The sequence below is a fragment of the Charadrius vociferus genome, unplaced genomic scaffold (assembly GCF_000708025.1).
Source record: "Charadrius vociferus isolate BGI_N301 unplaced genomic scaffold, ASM70802v2 scaffold92, whole genome shotgun sequence".
Lineage (NCBI taxonomy): Eukaryota > Metazoa > Chordata > Aves > Charadriiformes > Charadriidae > Charadrius > Charadrius vociferus.
The window spans coordinates 1,772,180-1,787,555 of record NW_009647874.1 but is presented as its reverse complement, the minus strand read 5'-3'; the positions used below and the strand labels follow the sequence as shown (position 1 = coordinate 1,787,555).

At 43.2% G+C, this 15,376-nt stretch overlaps 1 protein-coding gene across 1 annotated transcript in view; it reads right to left on the bottom strand.

The window, feature by feature from the left end:
- The window catches only part of FHL2 (four and a half LIM domains 2), a 44,362-nt gene extending 29,346 nt beyond the window's left edge, over nucleotides 1-15,016 (bottom strand). Inside the window, exon 1 of the mRNA XM_009883068.1 lies at nucleotides 14,944-15,016. The gene's annotated coding sequence lies outside the window, so the exon portion shown is untranslated. The remainder of the gene's footprint in view (nucleotides 1-14,943) is intronic.
- Between the last annotated feature and the right edge of the window lie 360 nt (nucleotides 15,017-15,376).

Sequence of the window (15,376 nt, the reverse complement as noted above, 5' to 3'; positions counted from 1 at the left end):
GACCCTTTTTTTTTTTTTTTTTTTTTTTTTAACTTCATTGGTTCTCTGATGAGCCCAGCACAGATCAGCCATCTTCAAGACTTCAGAGGAGACAATGCAATGAAAACAGGGGGCAATGTTTCTAATTGGGTGTCTAAACTGAAAGTTGAAAACACAAGTACCATTCAGTGCCATCCTATGGTTTAGAAACATACATTATGGTTTATATATTCCTCATATATGTAGCATTTACGTAGCATATATTGTTTGTTCTTCAATGGCATGTGTGCTTTAACAATTTTAATTCTATGTGGAGAAGACCGTACCTCACATATGGGAAACAAGATGGAAAAGTATTATTTTCATAGCAGGACTTTTCAATGATTTTACTAATCCTTCAGAAATCTCACTTCAGCTACTGGATTGATGCTGGAATAACTACCATTTCAGCACTTATCTGCTTTTCTGGCTGAAAAGAATGAACAAAGAAAAATAGTGGAAAGAGACAGCTGGAAGTGGAATATTTCTGTTTACCCCAGTTTGAGTTATAGAGAAATTTAATGTCTCTGAGAGAGCAGGGGAGGTGCAAAGCTACACTTTAGGTTTGAAAGTGGCTAAGCTACTGAATGATTCTTTCCACCACTGTTTTATCCTGGAAACTGTTAAGTTACTTTATCAGAATTCAACAAATCTCTTTCTGATGCTGGAACCTGTGTAACACAAGCTTCCATTGAATATGAGAGGGTGCATTTAGGAGAACTGCTATTTTTGGCACTACTGCTTAGGAAGTAGTATAGACTCATGCGGACGTTGCATTTTAGTTCATTAAACCTAAAATAACAGCCAGGCAATATGAAATCTTCCTGAAATTTCATTCTCATAAGGTGTTCTCAGATACGTAGTTTTCCCGAAGCATATGAGGAATATGCAAAAGGTAAATAGATTGTTTTCAGGGTGTCTTTTCTCTCGCCATTCAGTCTCCCAGTCACAAGGCTTTTTGCAGTATTCTGATCTTCCTTTCTTCCCCATGGTGACTTGATCCTCAAGTAGAAATACTCAGCAAGTAAGAAATACCAGATTTTCACAGATTCTGATGAAGGAACTACAGATACCTTTGGACAATCCATTTAAACCACCTCAGCCAAGGCAGATAGGGAACTTAACATGTAGTGAAAGTCTGTCTGCTTTGGGTTGATGCAAGACTTCTTTTATTTTTGGGAGAACGTTTAGTCTAAACAATGTGAAATTTTAGTGTTTTAGAAACTCCAGTCTAATCTGGAAAAAAAAATTTGCTTGTTTGCTTTCTCAATATGTTTGAATAGTTTTCACATGCAGTCTTAAACAATTTTCTTCAGTGAATATAGAGAAAGGTGCCATGGCTCAGTAGCACTGAAGAACCTCTGGTTTTGCACAGGAAAAGTTATCTTCAGAAGGATAATATGTTGCTATGTGATAAGATAGATGATACTGACTCAAATTCAAGGGTATTTCAAGCACGGTCTGGGATGGAGCTGAAAGCAGTTTAGACTATTACAGTCAGTTTGGACAAAGATTTAGTTCAGTCTTTGAAGTTAATAAGGACCTCCTTTTCTATCCAGTTAGCCCCAGTTTCATTCAGAGAAATCTATCATCTCCTGAAAAAGTTGTCTCAAAGTGAATGTGTCAGTGGTCAACTGGTCAACACGTGGTCTGCCACTGTCTATGAAATTGCTCCTGTGGCCCTTTCTCTGTGGACAATTGAGATGTAGAGATGGTTTGCATGGATAACCCAGGCAGAAAGACCTGCTGCTTTCCTCTATCTCAGCTGAGTAGACAAACAGCTCTTGACACCGATGAGCAGTGGAGCATGAATTTAAGGGATCATGGCGGAGAAGCATAGTGGTGCTCAAGAAAGGAGCAGACAGCACATGAGAGGAAGCTTCAAGGAGCAAGCCAGGGCTTTGAGGAACTGGTATCTGCTAAGGAAAATTCCTCTTGATGACAGCTGAGTTTTCAACAGATTGGAAAAGCTGTGGCACCATTTTATAGGACTGACAGGTCTTTCACTGGGCAAGCAACATCATCAGAAGAGCCATCTCAGGTCCTCAAGGATTAAAAGAAGCTATAAAAGCCATTGCAGGATAAAGGCAGCTCACAAACCATTCCCCAAGCAGCAGATGTCTGTGCCGTGTCGGCTAACCACCCTGGAGAGCCCTTCCCAAGTGAAGAAGAAATCATGAAGAGTTGTAATGAAGTGAGTAAGAAGCAACAATTCTTGTAGAATATAGTCTTCTCCTTCCTTGCTTACCCTACCATTCTTTCTCCTTCTTTGCCCTCACTGGGAAACAGATGGTGCCTCTGTTATTAAGGAAACCAGAGTGAAACATTTTGATTTTTGCCATCCTCACACCTCGTTGGACTTCCCTTGGCTCCATAGTTTGTTCATCTGCAAACAGAGATAGGGAGCCTGGTGGCACATCTTTGGAAGTACTTTGGGATCCAGAGACAATCTCTGACAAGAGGTGAGTGGTCTTTAGAAATGCTGACTTTAAATTATGATAGTGTAGAGACCTGTGTGGAGGAGCTGTTGCTTCTTTCCTTTTCTCTGGATTCAGCTTGATTGCTGTGTGGGGCATTGTGTATGACAGATGCAAAGAGGCTTTTGGGTTTCCTACTCCTGCGGGTGGAACCTGGGATGTCAAATTACTATAGAGTTTGCAGTAATTGCTGGTCTTCTCAACTGGCAAATACTACCCCTTAATTTAGGATTTATTCATTTTAGTATAATCATGATTTATGGTTCCCTGTTTCAGACACATGAAATAAGCACACTGTGATTGTTCCAAAAAACTAATCGTTCTGTGTTTCTGATAGCACAAGAGACGTAATTCTGTACAAAATAGCTCACATACCTAGTATTCCCCACAGTGTTCCCAGCATGCTCCAGTGTTTTTAGGCAAAGTTCCCTTTCCAGAATCCTCCGCCTGCCACTGTCCCACTGTTTATGCCTTCTTCTCCAAAATGTTACTTCTGTCTGGATAATTTCCTTCTACTCCCCTTAACGCTTTGTCTGCCTGCATCCCTGACATCTTTTGTGACCCTCTAGAAATGGCCAACAGCAACATTTGAAACTGCCATTTCCCCTTATCAGCCAGCCAGAGGCCCCAGGAGCTTCTGAGCAAAGAGAGGTTTGTAAAACTGAGCAGTTGGCAGACACCTCAGGAACTTATCTAACTCATTCCCAAACCAGGAGTGACAACGTCTAACTCATTCCTGGCAGATCTTTGCCTAATTTGCCCTTAAGAATTAACTTTAGGGCTCCATAGCACCCAAAGTCAAATGAGCATAAGTTTTGTCAGTCCCACACAGATGCAAACAGGCGGAAAGAAAGAAAAAGACATTCAGACTAGAGTTTTCAGTCTAACATTCATGCCTGTAAAGGATGACTAGTGTCAGGCAGAACCTGTAATTTGCAGGTATTCAGATCATGCCATAGTAATAGGAGAATCGATGAACAGAAGGGTTCCTCTAACTTGTTATCCTGTTCTTGGGGACTAAGTGTCTTGGGAAGAAAGTGAGAATAGCCTGCAGTGATATCTCCTCATAATACTCTCCCAGCCTCCAACAACTTTTGACTCTGGGATTTCTTGACCTGGAGGCAGTATCCATACTGAATATCACTTCTATGAACTGGCACAGTTTCCTCCTGATCTCCTGAAAGGAAATTCACAGTTTCCCGTAACAGGTAGCTCTACTCTGTGTTGTTGAAGAACCGTCTCCTTCTGTTCGTTTTGAACATATTACCCACTAGCTTCATCTGATGCCTCCTAGGTCTTACATTTGGAGAGATGATGAGCAACAGATCTTTATTCATATGCCACAGGCTGTTCCTGTCTTTGTCAATCTTTACCACATCTCCACTCAGCCCTCATATCTCCCCTCTCCTCATCAGCTGTGTGGTGCAGTTGACACACTGGAGGGAAGGGATGCCATCCAGAGGGATGTGGACAGGCTTGAGAGGTGGGCCTGTACAAACCTCATGAAGTTCAACAAGGCCAAGTGCAAGGTTCTGCACCTGTGTCAGGGCAATGCCATGAACAAATACAGTCTGGGCGGAGAATGGATTTAGAGCAGCCCTTAGGAGAAGGACTTGGGCATGTTGGTGGATGAGAAGCTCAACATGAGCCAGCAATGTGCACTTGCAGCCCAGAAAGCCAACCGCCTCCTGGGCTGCATCAAAAGAAGCGTGGCCAGCAGGTTGAGGGAGGTGATTCTGCCCCTCTACTCTGCTCTGGTGAGACCACACCTGGAGTACTGCATCCAGCTCTGGAGCCCCCAACATGAGAAGGACATAGACCTCTTGGAGAGGGTCCAGAGGAGGGCCACAAAGATGATCCAAGGGCTGGAGCACCTCTTCTATGAAGACAGGCTGAGAGACTTGGGATTGTTCAGCCTGGAGAAGAGAAGGCTCCAGGGGGACCTTATAATGGACTTCTGGTACCTAAAGGGGCCTACAGGAAAGATGGGGAGGGACTCTTTATCAGGGAGTGTAGTGATAGGATGAGGGGTAATGGTTTTAAACTGAAAGAAAGTAGATTTTGATTAGATATTAGGAAGAAATGCTTTACTGTGAGGGCGGTGAGACACTGGCACAGGTTGCCCAGAGAAGCTGTGGAGGCCCCATCCCTGGAGGTGTTCAAGGCCAGGTTGGATGGGGCTTTGAACAACCCGGTCTAGTAGGAGGTGTCTTTGCCCATGGCAGGGGGGTTGGGACTAGATGATCTTTAAGGTCACTCCCAACCCATCCAATGATTCTATGATCTCTCTCCTAGACTGGAGAGTCCCAGCCTACCTAGTCACTCTGTATGAAAACTACTCCCCATGTTTTATCATCCTTCCCCAAACTTTTTCCAACATGACAATTTACTTTTTCAGATGAAGTGGCCAGAACTTTAACATTCAATTTGGTTTTTGACTGTTTTTGACCACTGAGCAGGGATTTTTTTTGTATGCCTATATAACTCCCAAATTTCACACCCAGGTAGTCGGCTCAGAACCATGATTTTATAGCCAAAGTTACATTTTCTCCCATGTGAACTGCTTTATTCAGTTTAACATGCTGTTCCAGTGCCCACTCATCCTGTTGCCTGAGATCCTTCTGTTTCTCAGTCTTAGTAGAATTTCTGCTAATAATCTCCTATTAATCTCCCTTTACTGTAAGAACTGCCTGTTTATCTTTCAACCGATTTTATGCAATACATGCAAAGATCTTCCCTCTTATCCTGTGGCTGCTTATGTATTTGGTGAGGGCCCTTGTTGAATATATGGAAAAGTACAAATAAGCAGCTACCACCAACCAAAGATCTCCTATATCTGCATGCTTCTTATCATCTTGCAGGAACACAATGGTTTTGTAAAGCATGATTTCTCTTTACACAGCAGTATTGAATTTGTCCAAATGTCTCATATTTAGCCATCTTCTCTACCCTGCTTAGTCATTTCTACTAAATTTATCGAACTTACCAGGCTCTAATTCCACCAGTTTCTCTTGGAACCATTTAAAAAGGCTGGCACCATATTAGCTATTCTCAGGTGCTCAGTTCTAAACCTGTTTTAAATAAAAGGGCATGCACTGTTATTATTTCAGCTAATTCATCCTTGAGTCCCTTTAGATCTCTTGGGTGAACACCATCTGGTTCTAACATTTTCTTCCTATTCATTTTGTTTATTTGTTCCATACCTCTTCCACTGACACTTCAGCTTGAAATAGATCCTCTGATGATCCCCATAAGGAAGTGTTCTGCTGTGGGAAGCTTTCCAAGTTCCTCACAGTGAACACAGGAGAAAAAAAAATTCATTTAGCTTTTTCTGTTACAGCCATCTCTTCTCTGAGGACTATTTTTGTACCCTGGTTATCTATTGGCCCTGTCATTCCCCAAAATGTTCAACTTGCCCAGTTTTCAAAAGAAGCATACAGTTGCAAATCACTTCCCAGATTACTTCAGACTCCTAATATTGCAAGTAGAAACAGTCGCCCTCTCCGACCTGAACATGAGTGGGAACATCCTGTTTTGCAGAAAGATCCTTCTGTATGGCAACAGTTATTTTTCTGTTCAACTACTGTTTGTATGTACTACAGATAAACTGAGAGGGTCTGAGACGCAGGCTCAGACATATATTATGATTGAAAATATGAGCTTCGATTGTGCACTTTGAAGTAGAGTCCTTGCTGTTGATCCTCTTAGGCCTGTGCTTACTTTGAACTCTATAAGTGCTCAGGCCCTTTAAATAATGGGATTAAAGTAATCATTTAGTTGCTGATGTGAATTTCACGTCTAACACTTCACATAGAGCTGAAAAAATATACTATCCATTGTCAGCCTGACAGACATATGGATTGTGTTTGTCCCTGCCAAGTTTATACTCACATGGCTGTCTAGTGGAGTTGCTATCTTAATATGAATTAAATGCAAATGTTGTGAGTAAAACAAAATAAAGACTTGTAACAATGGCTTGTCTGGAAGATAATGTGTCTCATGCTGGAAGATAAGTAATTTTTTTTGAATCATTAGAGAGGAGTCAGAAATCGCATTATGAAGCAGCGCTAGTCCTTTCGTTTATCCTTAATGGCTAACCATAAAGTGTAGTGAGTCCCTGCTGGGTTGCTACAAGACAAATGCCTTACGCAACTGAGCACTGCCCACCTGGGTCTGTTTAGCCTGGAGGAGAGAAGACTGAGAAGGGATCTTATCTACGCTTATAAATATCTAAAGGGCGGGTGTCAAGAAGATGTGGCCAGTCTCCTTTCAGTGGTGCCCAGTGACAGGACAAGAGGTGACGGGCACAAGCTGGAACACAGGAAATTCCATCTTAACATAAAGAAAAAATTCTGTACTTTGAGGGTCACAAAGCACTGGAACAGGCTGCTCAGAGAGGTTGTGGAGTCTCCTTCCCTGAAGATACTCACAACCCGCCTGAATGCATTCCTGTCCAACCTTCTCTACGTGAGCCTGCTTTGGCAGAAGGGTTGAACTAGATGATCACCGAAGGTTCCTTCCAACCCCTGCCATTCTGTGACTCTGTGACCTGGCTGGCTGCTCCCTGAAGAGCCAGTCCACATTGATGATGACTTGCTTATATCCAGAAGGATTTCCAGGAATCCAGACTCCTCATTTACAAGGAAAAGTACCTAACATTGGGATGTCCAAACACAAATGCGGGGAAGGGGCTGGCTTATCTGGCAGCAGACACAGCACTGACAGCAGCAGAAACTTCACTTGCAGGAGAGGGCAGAGGAAGACATGGTAGGAAGGCAGGCTGCTCTGCTTGGGTGCCCACAGCTCTTCTACAGCCGTGTCCGTGCTGCTTCTCCTGCAGGCTTTCCATGGGAGCATGCCTCAGACCCAGAGCTGTTTGCTATTTCCCTTAGTAAGCTGTATATCCACCCTACATTTGCATTTGTAAGCAAGGAGGGGAAAGGCAGAGAGGAGACATGGCTGTAGGTACTTGGGCAGGAGTCCCGGCTGAGAATCTGCTCACGAACCCTCTCCCAGCAGCCAGCACAACTGCCTGCCAAACTGAACCCTAACCCATTCCTGGCATGATGAGCTGAACGTGCCCATGCCCTTCACGTGCTAGGTCTCTGCTAACACAGCTGCTCTCATTCAACAAATGAGGAAACCATTACCAAAAGCAGTCAACCGGGAGAATGGCAGACTCCAGTAGGAAGCAATGATAACAGGGGGAGGGATGGCTAGGATAGGGCAAAGACCATGCATGAACCCAAATGACCCCCGGCATGCAAGCTGGGTGCTCCTGCTCGTAATGGTGGGAGAGGGTGGTTCAGCCACACCAACCCTGTGTGTGCATTTTGCCACTGGAATCAAGGCAAGGGCTGCTGAGAAGAAAAGGATGGACGAAAAAACTGTCCTCGCATACCACAACCTCCATGCGACCTCCTTGTGCCGATATCTTCTCAGGGTGACCGTATTGCCCATTCCTCTGGACCCACTGCCTTCCCTGCCTGCATCTATACCAGTAGCTTGTGTTGACCCAAACACAGCAGAGGATGGTCCACACTGTTCAACTGTGAGTGTGGCCCCTGGTCTGGCTGAGCCCAAAGCCCCCATCACTCTCCCAAGGGGTCTCTGGCATGGCCTGCTCAAAGGACTGCTCCTAACAGGAGGGTGGATGTGTCCATCTCATTTTACCTGATAAGACAGTGTAACTGTATGGACACCAGCTGTGCCATGCCAGTTGACTTCAGGGCCAATATTTTGTTATAAACTAAAATGTTTCTAACTGGCACAAAACTACCTAACAGAGAAACAAGACAGTAAATCAGATCTACCAATTTTCCACAAGGACATCCTTAGAAAACCTGTTCCTGAGATTTCTGTGGTTTGGTTGATGTAGTCTGTTCCTCTATCTCATGCATCATTTGTTCCTTGGGGTCAGTAAAAAGCCTTTTTGGCCCTCTCTGGTTCTTCTTTCTTGAATCCGTTGCTGCTTCTAGTTCTGTGGTCCCTTGGTCTTCAGACCTGGTGAAGCACGGATGTAAGATCCTTGAAACAGACAGTTTTGCTGGTTGTTTTTCAAGTGTGTGCTGAGGTGACAACATCTGCAGCCACTGTCTTCCTCACTTCTGTCTGCCTAAAGATCTTCTTAAGGAGAACAATATGTCTTTTTACTGTGCACATCATATACTCTGTTTGAGTAATCAAGTCCGTATAATTATACCCTCTGTTTAGCCATCAGTATTCCACAGCAGCAAATAATTGTATCCTAAGACACTAATCACACTAATAAATGTATATCTTCCTTAGGTTATGAATCTGCAAGTTATTGAACTGTGAAACTTAAGTAAGATGACACTACAGATAACACCATGGCTTTATTTAAGGTTGTGGTCAACAAAGAAATGTGAATATTACTACCATGAAGCTCAGAAATGTTTCTGCAGCCAATCTTGGAAACCTCAAAGTAAAACTCCTACTGAATTTGATGAGATGGAAGGTGAAACACTTTACAAATTAATGACCTTGGTATCAATCCTGATAAGAAGTTCCAATTGTTAGGTTATTTATAATGATTGAATATTTTCACATTGATTGCCTAACTAACAAACTTACATAAGCACCATCCACTATTAGGAAAAGTTCTGTTCTTCTTATTATTTTAAATGATCAGTCTAAAATCAGAGACACCAGTGTCCTAGCTGGCTGATTGTCATTGTTTCCACAGACACATTGACGTTTTTCAGAAATATCAGATCATGAAAGTAACAATCTCATGCAAAACCTCTTCTTTCCATTCAAGATTTCTACACAGGACTGTTAACGTTTCCATTGGAAACTCATTTTTTCAGACATCTTCAACATTGCACAAAAAGGTGCACTGGATTGAAACTTTTTCAGGTAATGTTGGCTGAAAAGACTATTGCTGCTGCAAATTTTCAAATATGTTTGTGTCACTTTCTCCCTGCAGATGAGAATGGGTGGTCTAGAAAACCATCACCGCTCAGTCCCTCCTCCTAAGGGGGGACATGGTTTAGTAGTGGTTTTGGCAGTGCTAGGTTGATGGTTGGACTCAATGAGCTTAAAGGTCTCTTCCAACCTAGACGATTCTATGATTATAAGTTTCTACGCTCTTTCATAACCCTTCATTCCCAAATAAACTCTTTCACACCCTTTTTCAGGTTGTTGCTCTCTGTTACAGCCCCACCAAGTGAGGAAAAATTCCTAACAAAATATTTCCACTTCTTACACGGAGTCTTGTTTCCACCAGAACCACTTGCCATTCATCTGACATGCTCCTGCTGTGCTCTAAGTCCCACTTTGCACCTGGAAGCAGACTTTCAAAACTTCCTACAGCACCAGGATAGCCTTGGTTCACCTCATGAATCTCCAGAGAATGCCACAGACCACATCAATATACAGGAAAACCAATACAAGAAGTAAAAATGACCAAGGAGAAAGATGAGGAGTAAGCACAACGCAGTGCTTACGACAGAGTCAACATTACTAAAGCACCCCGGTTCATGAAAGTAGAAAGGAGGGGACAGTTTGCAGGAAATAGTCAGGGACTTGTGGTAACAGTCAGTTCCTCAACCAATAAAACGTTTTGTGTAATCTGGCCAAATAACTTAAAGTGGCATCCATCTTACCTCATTTTGACAGACCAAAAGTTAGCTGGTCCAAACAAGCCATCCATGATCCCACTACAGTGGGTGAAGAAAGAGAGGCGCTTGCCAGGGGTGATTCATTAGACACCTATTGAGGATGAAATGAACTCCCCTATAGATGTGCTTTTCTTTCCACATTGAATCTAGAGGGAATCCAGCTGTCTAGTTCAGACGGACACCTGACCTTGGATAGCTAAAGCGGGGCGGGTATATCCAGGCAGGATTCACACACCTGAAATTCAGCTGCTGTATTCCCCCCAGCTTAACTGAGCAGAGCTGGACACAGCGTCCCACACGTTGGCTGCAGAATTTTTAAGGCAGATGAAAGGAAGAGAGGGAAGAGTCTCTCTCCGAGACTTATTTCTTGGAGCCCTGGGTCACTGCAGCCCTGAGCTGGGTCTCGTAGCCTGCCAACCCTTGCTGCACTTCAGCACTTGAGTCTGCCCTCAGATCTGGCCCTTACTTCTCCTTTCTGAATTAGGAAAAAGCGCTACTTTTCTCCCCTAAAAGGATGTTGAGAGAAGAAATACTCAATGACATGAAATGCAGGCCATATGAGTACGTAACACACAACACGTTTAACCTGTGCTCGTGTGAATTCCTGAGCTGGGGCTCAAACCCAGAAGCTGAAGACTACAACAAATAGAGTTTATTCTGATAGCTCCCTCTGTTTTATTGTTCTGTATCAGAAATGCCATGCTATATGGTGTTAGCACATCTTTCTTGCATTGTAAGCAGTGTCCTAACCCCTCGAGTGTCCTGCTGCCTTCTGCACCCAACACCGGAGGCTGTGGGGCGTGATGAAGTCAATGGACTTCATGCATAGGAAATTAGGATTCTCAGCATTTAAAAAATGGCATAAATAACAGAATAATGGGCTTCTGTGTGGTGGCGTCTGTGGACTCCAGGTATTCCTCTTTTCATATGGTAATCTCTGGGCATGTGGGGCTTTGCTCCCCTAGCTGCAGACTACCAAAAACGAGTGCTAGTCAATGTTACCTACTTCCCTCCAACAGAAAGCATGCAAATTTCTAGTGAGACACTTATGGAAATCTGTTAAGCTTGACAGGGAATAAGCTGATCTGAAAGCCCACTGGCTTTGTATATGAAGAGTGTGAAACAATTTCTGTCCTCGTGTTTGTGTCCATTTGACTGCCAAGACAATGGGGTTTGGAAGTGTACTTATTTTCCTTGATTTAAGGAGAGTTTTCCTCTTATTCATTGTGATATGGAAGTTTCCCAGAGACAGCAGGACAAAAAAAATGCTATAAAAGAGAACCTGTACAACTGGCTTCACACAAAATGTTACTGAAAATATAAAGTGAAATTGGGGGGAAATATTTTTTCTTCCAGCTCTTTCAGTTTCATTACTTCTTGGTGGCATGTGTAACAGTAGCCAGTAAATCAACCTGCAGCAGAAAAATTTGAGGTTTTATGAAGTTGATGGATCCCTTTAAAATGTGTATGGTAGTGCTCCTTCCATGTTTGTGTCAGACCGAGCTGAGCAAAACCAGGCAGAATTGCTCCAACTGCTTTCAGAAAAACTAGGACTCAGTGTAATATGACCTATGCTGCTCAAAGCTAATCAGTGTTAGATGATGAACATTGTTGAAACAGCCTGAGATTTATCAGCATGAAACTGTACTCACTGTGATATAAAGCCAAAGATAAAATATTGCAGCCAGTAATAATTCATTTCACTGAAAAACAACTGTGTCGGAGTGCCTGTGCTCCGGTTAGACAATACACAGCTGCAAAAAAGGAAAACTGGTAAGGAGAAATGTGAAAATGCACTTTGGTGGTGCAAATCTACAGAAGTTTGGCACTATTAAAATTCGAAGGAAAAGGAGGAGGTCTGATCTTTGCTAAAATCAGTGGATGTTTCTGAGAAAACTCCCATTGATTTCAGAGGGGCCAGGAACTCACCCCCAAGTCAGACTTCACATTCCCTTCCTTCCCTGGTTTTCTTCCTTGTAAAATGGCCTTTTACAATTTCTGTATTAAAGAAGTGTTTGAATGAGTCTGCCCCCTCCCAGCCTCTTGCCAGCTGCAATCAAAGGTCTGCCTTGTTCTGATGGCTTGCTGTTTGGAAGGGAAAAAGTAAAGTTATTCATCGATTAATCATATTTTCAAATGCTAGGTAAGAACAAAGTACGATTGTTGGAAAGACTGCCTTTAGAATGGGCTCACTTTGGGAACAGGCTTTGGGTCTTTTTTTATTATTTCACTTTTAAATTCAAACCCAGTGAAAAATCACTGGGTTAGTATGTATGTTCCTGCATTTTTTTCAAGCTAAAGATCTTTGGCCAATATAGTTTTGCTTTTTTTTTTAAAAAAAAAGCACCTAGTGTTTTGCTACACATGGTTGGAATGCTGCTACTGCTTCTTGTTTTTAAGAGGGAAGGAATACTGTCAATACAGCAGTGGCGACACTTTAACTCTAATTGCCCAACCAGAACAATTCTGTTATTTTTATTGTTTTATCTTGAGGCTTGGATGATAGACAGAGAATTTGAGGACATGAGAAAATTTCTAGTATGAGAGAAGTGAGACTCCTCTATAAAAAAATAATAGTTTTGTACATGGTTTCTTTATTGCACAATTTAGTGTGGAGGCACATCAGTTTAGATTAATAGCAAGATCTTGGAAAAAACAGACCAAGCGGAGCAGCGGGTCCCAGCTAAGGCAGCTGCCAGCTCCCACTGATGGCCCATTAAGAGTCAACATTGTGCTCTCTGGTGGGACACGCTACCTTTGGGCTCCAGCCAACTTACAAAACTCATCTCACCAGTGCTGGGGAGCACAATATCAGAGCTCTGTGCAGATCTGAACAGAGCAGACCACGGTCTAGCGGTGACACCATTACTGCTGGAGAACAGAGGGATGTGCAGAGGCTGCAGTTAAGCCTTCCAAGGCATCCGTGCGGGGATAGTAAGCCTCGAGATAAGATATGCATGTGTGCAGATGATTTGGTATTTTACATTCCTTTTTTCTTCCGCTTAAGTTATGTGCTGTTCTTCACATAAAAAGTGGAGCAAGCTTGTTCCTAAGCGTGCTGTCTCGACACTGTCTACACTGACAGTCATGGGCCCCTGCCAGCTTAAGCCTGGAGAGCTGAGCTGGATGAGACATGTTAACTGAGGACATCCACCACAGGAGTGGGTCCCCATCCCAGGTGAGGTTGAACATATAGGGGCAGCCTCAAAGGCTGCGTCTGGGCTCATAAATGGAACAGGACCACAGGATGCTCCCAGGCACTGAGACTCAGTCAACCACGCTCGTCAGTTGTATAGATGCTGGCTAGGGCTCTCCCACCTGGGCATGGTTTGGGAGCAAACCCTGTCCTTAGGACATATTTTGGATGTGGCCAGTTGGTTTCAGAGGCCAGGAGTATGTAATGGCCCAGGCATGGCCCCAGGGTGGCATCTCCCATGGGCATATTGCACGTACTGCTATGACTGAGCTGGAGAGACAGCCCTGGGACCAGACCCAACTTCTTCATGTCCACCAGCCCGATCAGCACCTGATGTAAACATCCACCTCTCAGCTAAAGTCAGTGGATCTCCAATAGCTTTTGACCAACTGAGGACCTTTTGCCTTTGAAGTCCTCACTTAGGGACTGAGCCCAATCCCAAACATTTTGAAGTGAGATGACTATTCCTACAAGCCTTGGGTTTGGGTCAGGTCTAAGGAGTCTAAGGAGTCCTGCTCTCCAGGATCCTGCCAAAGCCCATGGAGAAATGGTTGCTCAGCATTTTGAAAAAAAAAAGCCTTCTTTCATTTAATTTCCTAAATAATGGAATAGTAAACAAATTCTGGTGCAAAATGTGATAGCTTTAGTTCTCAGGCTAAAAGCAAATTCATGTTCCTTACCTTTGTGTCATACTTTGTGATCCTTGGATTAAAAAGGATTTCGTTATGAGGATGTTTATAGTAAAAATGCATGTGTAAATGCATCCAAACAAATGTACACATATGCACAAACAATCTTATTTTTCCAAAGAGGTCTTCTTTTATTGGCTTCATTTGAAAATTAATGCTCTCATGAGATGAGGTTAAAAGTAATTTAATGTAACAATAGCCTGATAATTGGGATTTGGCAGTTATTGCTAATGCTATTTTACAGGCTGGTTCTGACGAATTCCTGCTTTGACACCCAGTTATGTTTCAGTGTTTCGCTTTCTTTTTCCTTTCCCCACAGCTGCTGTAATCCATAACAAGTAACTGTTTACACATTAAATCAGCAAGCATCGCCTGTAATTTGCCTTTCTTTCTTTCATGGCCATTAGGAAATGGTCTGAAAGAGGGGAAAAAAAATAAAATATTCCTTCTGTCCTCTCTTTTTTTTTCCCACTATCTATTCATTTTCCAAATATTCATCATAAAGAAGAAAATGCTGATAGAGGGAAAAAAAAACAACCTCTAATCAAAAGCTTTCTGCCTGAAGTCATTCAGTTTGCTATTCAAACCAGGAAAGTGTCTATAGTTAGACGTGGTTGTGTTCCTTGAGCACATGAAAACACGACAGCGTATTATTAGTGCAGAAACTAAAGAGCAGCTGTTAGTTAGCACCTGGTTCCCAACAGCAGACTGGAAATACAAAGAGAGATGCTCTGTATGTGCCCTGGCAGCAACGAAGGGAACAAACATGTTAAAATCCACTCTTCCCCTGAGAAACAAGCGCTCCCCTCAGGATGTCTACACAGACCCCTGAGAAATTGCCAGCCCCTTTTGCAAAGGGCAGATGAAAAGGAGAAAAAGGCCCAAAGGACAGTGAAAACCAAAATAAGTCACTGTCTTACCTTGCTGCAGCTCGGTGCTGCCTCTGCTTGCGAGTCTGCGAACGAGAGAGGAGAGGGACAGACTCACTGCTTTATTGGATTGCCCAAACTATGTGTTTAGTAATTAGCCAGCTAGGCATTCGTGCTTCAGACGAGCTATAAATATAATATCTCCAAAGTACCAGCCATCGGCAGGAGATAAGGTCCGCAGCACCTCTGCTACCAGCCTTTTAAGGCATCATAGCTAGAGTGGCACGATGGAAAGGGGTGCCGTGTTCCTGAGCAGCCCTGGCCCTTCGCTCTGCTCCCTTTGGGGGTGTCTGATGTTAAAATACTCTCACCTGCTGTAGGGAGGTCCCACGAGGGACCCCAAGGAGTCAGCGTCACTTCAGGGTGTGACATATTGGCTGAGGTAGAAGCAATTCTAATTTCCCAATCAGGTTCTCTGCCAGGA